Genomic DNA, 7,451 nt, shown 5'->3' on the forward strand with positions numbered 1-7,451 from the left:
AAACGTTACGTATAAGGAATTACAATTATGTAACATTGTTCAAATAAAGAAATATTTTATTGCTAGGTAATTAAAATCTTAATTTTTAAAATCCTAAATATGAAAACTTTTTATCTATTTGTAATAAGAAAGGATTTAATAAGTAATATTGAAGTTGATTTCAAAGTCCTAAATATTAGGAAATTAAATTACAATTTTATTCAATATAAAATTTATTCTTACAGGTAAAAATGTATATTAACATTTCATGTTGGAACTTCATACTTTTATAATTGTATCTATATAGATAGATAGATTAACGGTGATGGTATTTAATCATTGCATATTTTATCATTTGAGGCATATTGAGATTAAAAGTGTCCTTTCACTAATAGCTTTTAATTAGATTTAACTAATCCACACATTTCAACATCATATTAGGGTAGAGGTTCTATGTTCGAGACTCACCACCACCCATTATTGGGAGGAAAACAAAAGAATGCCCATGTTTTGCTCATAATAAAAACCACGCCTTCACATGAGTAGTAAACATGCACTTTCTCTACTTTTAGATAAAATAATACACATTTCAATACAAGTTAAATATCCTCGTAATGCCTGATATTCATGAATGAAAGGGACCAACTTTTTTGCTCATGCATTGCCATAGAAAATGCAAGAAAAACTATGCTGTCTACTGTACTATTGGTCCAATTCTTTTTCCTTTCATACTAACGTCCTTTTCAGCTATTCATCATGCTATATCCTTGTGTCTGCTAAAAATAGTTATAGGTTTTTAATTCCAATAGAAGAAAAAAAAATCATAGCAGAATAGTCACTGGAATTTTCTGTGATTGCTAGCAATGTAGATAATAAGTCTTAAAGAGGATAGACCAGGAAGGAAAGGAAATACCCAGCAATTAGGATATAATATTTAAAAAGAGGAAAAAGATGAAGCTGGAGGGTTTATTAAATTCTTTTGTTTATCAAACATCTTTTAATTACTTATTTGTTTATAAGCCAAATAAATATAAATTGACAGATATATCATTTTGCCTTTATCTCTAATTTTTCGTTAAGGAAACTATTTGTAACACCGAGGATTAAGTTATCAACATATTACTCATAATCCCACATCGAGTTAGTACAAAATTAGTTTAGGATTTAATTATAACTAGTTAACATAATTAAATGCCGAGCCTAGTAACGTGGGCTTGTGACCAAGTGGAGCATTAAAGTGGTTTGAATGTTAGATATTGGGCCTAATAATGCGGAGTCCGTTGGGCCTTTCTACTCTCGGTAAAACCGTGCACGCCACAGCTGTAGATGAGCTGGTAGCATTAAGAAAACAATTGAGGATCCAGGGTAAAGCACGAGAGGCCCCAAAGGCTGTGAGAAATAACTAGTGGTCCAAATGGCGCCGCTAGTCCGCATCTTACTAGAGAGGATCCTTCGGTTCTGATTAAGCGTGCCTATTGGGTCCTAATCTAACAAACTACCACTTTTTGAAAATTTTCAATTTTTATCTAACTCTGAATAAATTATTTTAAATTCTTTTAAGATAAAACCAAATAAATGAAAAAATGTTAAGAATAAAAATATAACGATCGATCTTTTTAAGTGTTTGGCATATTTATTGTTTATTGCACAGCCAAATTGTGAGGTATGGTGTGCTTAATTTGTCCTAAAAATGAACCTCACGAGAAGAAAGGGGAGGTAGCTTATTATAGGGTGTGCAAGGCCATCGTTTTCTTGTGATGTGGGACATGGAACGACGTACATTGCACATTCAAAATTCTCTAATTTATGTTGTTTATCCGTGTTTTTTCTTCAAGTTTATAGCGATTGGCTAGTATATTTATAGCAACATTTGACGATTTAATCAGTTAAGTACTTTTGATTCGAGAAGAAGAACAAAATAACTATGTCTCAGTCTCAAATAAGTTAAAATGGACTATATGAAGTCTAACTTCTTCATTTAAGCTCACTTCGTGCCATCGAACATTATACCAAATAAAAGTAAAATATAAGTTAAATATAAATAAATAATACTAATAATAATATTAGAAGTTCTATGACAAGATTAAATCCTATTCCGCCCTAGTAGATATTACCTTTATGGATTTTTTTCCTTCTATTATCTCCTTTTTTAGCTAAATCTTCTTTGATCCCAAGAAAATTGTAGATCTTTCGAGACAACTTCCTTCCACGTGATTTTAGGTCTACCTCGTCTTTTTTTTTTTTTTTAAACCTTCATTTACCATAGTTTCACACCTATAGACCGATGCATCTGTAGATCGACATATGACCAAACCAACTTAAGCCACCTTCTCTCACTCTATCCTCATAAGTATTATTTGCACCTTCTAGCGAATATGGTCATTTTTAATTTATAGTACGTTTTTGTATGACCACATATCCATTTGCATCTACATTTTGGGGATATGTTAAGACTTTAGCTTACCAACATTACCGGTCATATAACTTTTATGTAAAACTTACCTTTCACTTTGGTAGGCTTTCTTCTATCAACATGCACTTCTTCACATCAGCCATCTGGTGTTAATTCTATGAGTAACATCTTGATCAATCTTCTATTCTCTTGAAAGAACAACCTAGATATCTGTGTTATTTGCATTTTGAACTTCAATTTTCGTTCTTTGCATGCTGAGTAAACTTGCAATGCATGTATGCAGTCTTACTTCTACTCAATATGCAGGCAAACCAAACGATTATAGATGGTGTAGCAACACGGTTAGAGGTGTCATCGGAGCAGCCAGCAGGTGATATCAAATGTGGCAAATTATGGGAATACAAGTGCTGCATCCATTCCCTTGGCATTGGATGAAGTTGTTCGGAGTGGAAAGGTGCAGCCAGGCCGTGTCATTGCTGCTGCTGGATTTGGAGCTGGCCTTACATGGTCTTCCACAATATTCAGATGGAGATGACTGAAAAATTTATCCGCATCGAGTGTTTCCATTAAATTAATGAACGCAAAATATATGTCTTTCATATTCACATTTGTGGTTAAGTAATATGATTTTTTACTTTAACTTTTAACCTACTGAGGTTAACTTTAATGATTTCATGTAAATACCTGATACAAATAAATATTTACCAGCTGGTGTTGGCCTCACATCTGGGTAATGCAAGTTCCAGATAGTGGTTAAACCAATTCGAATGAACCTGCTTTGTTGATTGTTGTAATTACAAGTGTAAATTTTATGTGAAAAGTTCAAAAATAAATATTCTGAAAAGCGACCTAAAGATGATGAATGTTGATCACATTAAGTAGCTCAGTAAAGGAAGAAATTATGTCCCCGAAAGGTCCTCACATGCCTTTATTGTAATTTTAAGGACTTCTATGAGAATATCTTATGAAAATTGTTGTTATTTTTCAATATTAGAGGAAATCATTTATTTTTTGTTAATTTAAATTCTTAATATTAGTTCATCTCAACTTTTAAATATTTTTATATTTTTTTTATTTTTAAAGGGTTAAAAAGTCCGAGTATCATTTTTGGATGTTTGTGTTTGTAGAATCGTTAGGGATTGAGCTCCTCTCCATTTCCACTCTCTCCATTTTCCCCAAGTTCCTATTTGGATGAAAGACACATGTCATAGTTAATAATTAATGATTGAGATCTGATTGCCTAAATCAAGGTCCTAACCATAGTTAGAATAGCAAATATTTTCTTTATTTACTCTAAAAAGATTTGACAATCCCAAAATTCTAGCTAAAATATTATCTCGCCTATAAATTAATCCTAAAATTTTCTTTTCCTATAAATTAATCCTAAAATTTTCTTACTTTCCTATTTATTACGTGTCATATAAATGACTTATAAAATTTCTTTTCTTGAATTAAAATTAAAGCACGAAGTATAAAAAAAATTGGGTGGGGGGGTGGGGGGGGGGGTTCAAATGAAGCCAAAAAAAAAAAAAAAAAAAAGGAAGAGCACGTAATAAATAGGAAAAGAAAAAAAAAATTAGGATTAATTTATAAGTGAGATAATGTTTTAGTTAGAATTTTGGGATTGTCATTTTTTTTTAGAATAAACAAAGAAAATATTTGTTATTCTAACTATAGTTAGGACCTTGATTTGGTCAATTAGATCTCAACCAATAATTATTAACTATGACATGTGTCTTTCATCCAAATAGGAACTTGGGGAAAATGGAGAGAGTGGAAATGGAGAGGAGCCCCATCCAATCGTTAGTGTTGCTTGCAGAATCATGAGTGTTAGGGTCATATATAAGTTTAAATGTAACACGTAAGGAATTACATTATATAACATTGTACAAATAAAGAAATGTTTTATGTTAGGTAATTAAAATCTTATTTTTTATAGCCTTAAATATTAATTCTATCTCAATTTATGTGGCATTTTTTCGTTTCGATCTCGATATTCGACCTATGTTAACTTTGGACCAACATTTAACAAATTATTTTAGCCAAATTGACATGAGAAAAATTGCAACATATAGTACTTATTGCATAGTTTTGAATATCTAATCGAGTTGACCTAGTCAACTTTAGTAGATTGGAGCTTCATTTCTTGAAGAAAAACACTTAGTCCTCTATGATACCGTCCTCTATGATACCAACTCGGTATATATCATATACTGACAGGGTATCATAGATGATAGATCCAATCCTTAAAAAAAACTACTCAGTCCTCTATGATGCTCACGTGGTATATTTCATATACTAATAGGGTATCATAAAGGATTGGTTCATTCCTTCAAGAAAAACACAACTCATCCTTAATGATACCCACATGGTACATCATATACTAATATGGTATCATAGAGGATTGGTTCATTCTTTCAAAAAAGCCCAATCCTCTATGATACCAATCTGGTATATATCATATAGTGCCAAATTATCATAGAGGATTTCAGTTGAATTCCTTCAGAGAAACACTATCTAGATCTCTATGATATCCACATGTATATATATTTTTTCATTTTATTGACATTCATAGATGATGGTTCATTCCTTTAAAAAAAAAAAAAAAAAAAACTTGTAGTCCTTTATGATACCCACAAGGTATATATCATATAATACACTACATGGTATCATACGGATGGTTCATTCCTTCAAGAAAAATATTCCTCGGTCCTTTATGATACCCATTTATATATCACATTTGCTTTTATGAAGTATCCTAAATGAGTGGTTCATTCCTTAAAAAAGAGCTCAGTCCTCTATGAAACCAACTTGGTATATGTCATATACTACCAAAGTATCAAGAGGACTAGTTCATTCCTTCAAGAAATACACTCCTCAGTCTCTATAATACTCACATGATATATATCATATACTGACAGATTATCATAAAGGGTTGTTTCATTCGTTCAAAGAAAAGTTCGACTCGCGAAAGTTCAGAAAGTGAAGAACCAATCCTTTTGCACCAATATTGTTGCGAGATTGATATTGGCCACTCATCAGCAACATATAGACTAAGGTTGCACATCACTCCCTCGCTCTTTTTTGAAGGCCCTTTCAATAAAAATTATATTAAAAAAATGGACTTTAAGCTTTATTTTGATATTTTAGTTTATTATATCAGTCTAGCAAATTTTACTTCTGAAGAAAGTATTAAAAATAAGGTCATATTTTAGGTATAATTTTTGTTTTCATTTGCAAAAGATTTTTTCTTGATATAAAAATATGTTTTCTATTAATTTAAACTTTAATAAATAAACTAGAGATTTTAATATTTTTTCTTAATTACTTTATGTTGTAGTATAATTCTTTATTTTTCATATTTTATTAATCTAAAAATAGTTAGCTGCTATATTTTATTTTTATCTTAAAAAACAAAAATAAAAAAGGAAAAAGACAAAAATAGAATAGTACAAAAAAAAAAAAAGGACAAAAAAAGTCAAATGAAAAGAAAGAACTAGCACTTACACGCCACTTTGTAGTGTCACAATTGATGTTGCGGGGAAGATGTGCATCTCGGGTAAATATTTAGCATCTTGTGGGTAGTTCATGTTATTTAATATATATATATATATATATATACGTGTGTCAAATATATATATATATATATATTATTCCATTTAAACACTTATATATCATTCCTATTCCATTAGATATACTTTTTGCATATATTATCGGATAAAACCAACATATATATATATCATTGCACTTCCAATTAGCCCAAAAGCCCCAATTTTTAATGATCAAAACTCCATAGAATTTATAAATTAGTGAATTTACAATTAAAATGAGTTGGCACAATTTAATTGAGTTGACACAATTTAAATGAGGAACAATTTAATTGGCCACTTAATCCACGTAGGAGACGACTAGCGTTGGTTTGCTCCGATAAAATACTTATAAAAAGTATATATATATATAATATATTAATAATTTTACTCGGTCGGCAAGTGTTTAAATGGAACAAGGGCCACTTTAGGTGCTCAAGTGAAAGAAGTGGACGACCACAGGTGTTTGTCGATGGGTTCGGCCTTAAATGTATGGGGTAAGTACGGGTAAATTTTAACTCAAATGGGAACTTTATGTATTTTTCCCTATATATTTAACATATTTTGGTGTACAATTACACATAAGTGTAATATAAAATTAGATATACTTTTCCCCAAAAAAAAAAAAAAATTGAAGAAAAAGAGCTAAACTTTGATATTAGCATCAAATGAAGGCAAATGAGAGTTCAAACTTTAGTAGATAAAATTATTTAATTAAACATAAAGTTCAATAGTCTTGAACGATTACAACTCCTATTATACCGGTCAATAGAATATTATGCCTTCATATTTTGGAGACTTGACCTATGGTGGACAACTTTTTTATTTTTATTTTAGTTCAATATTTAGATGTTTAGCTTTTAGGTTTTTGTAAACTACGATTGTGCTAACAAAAAAAATCAAAAGTTTGGCAAATATTAACTATAAATTTGCTATTTGTTCTAGCTAGTTTGGTTGTTGAAGTTTGCCATAATTTTAAGAGAAGTTGCGGAAACCTCTCATTGTCTAAAATTCCCAGCCACCCCAAAAATAACGGGCATAAGATCGGGTATAAAACCTTTGTGGCTCCTATGGTTCCATCGAGTATAAAAGAGATATGAAATCGCATTTTTAGATATGTTTAACCGGGTCTAAATTGGATATAAGACATGGGTTGAGTTGGATTTGTTATACCCCATTTAGACCGGGTTAAATTAGAGTACAACATATTGGAGATTCCTATTTTACTTTTTTTTTAGGAGTCGCCACCTAATTGATTTTTAAGGTGAATTAGGGCACCTGATTATTAACTAAGGTAAAAGTTAACTAAACCTCCGTTAATGGTCTACTTAATTTTAATTCTAGGTAAGGGCTCTAATTATCCCAAAGGGAAGGGGTTAGGCATCCTCTAGAATCCGTTAACTACGGTTTACCAGCCAGACTTAGGTTAATTAATTAAGGTTAAATGTGATGCTCAAATCTTAAGAAAATAA

The sequence above is a fragment of the Lycium ferocissimum genome, chromosome 1, assembly GCF_029784015.1.
Source record: "Lycium ferocissimum isolate CSIRO_LF1 chromosome 1, AGI_CSIRO_Lferr_CH_V1, whole genome shotgun sequence".
Lineage (NCBI taxonomy): Eukaryota > Viridiplantae > Streptophyta > Magnoliopsida > Solanales > Solanaceae > Lycium > Lycium ferocissimum.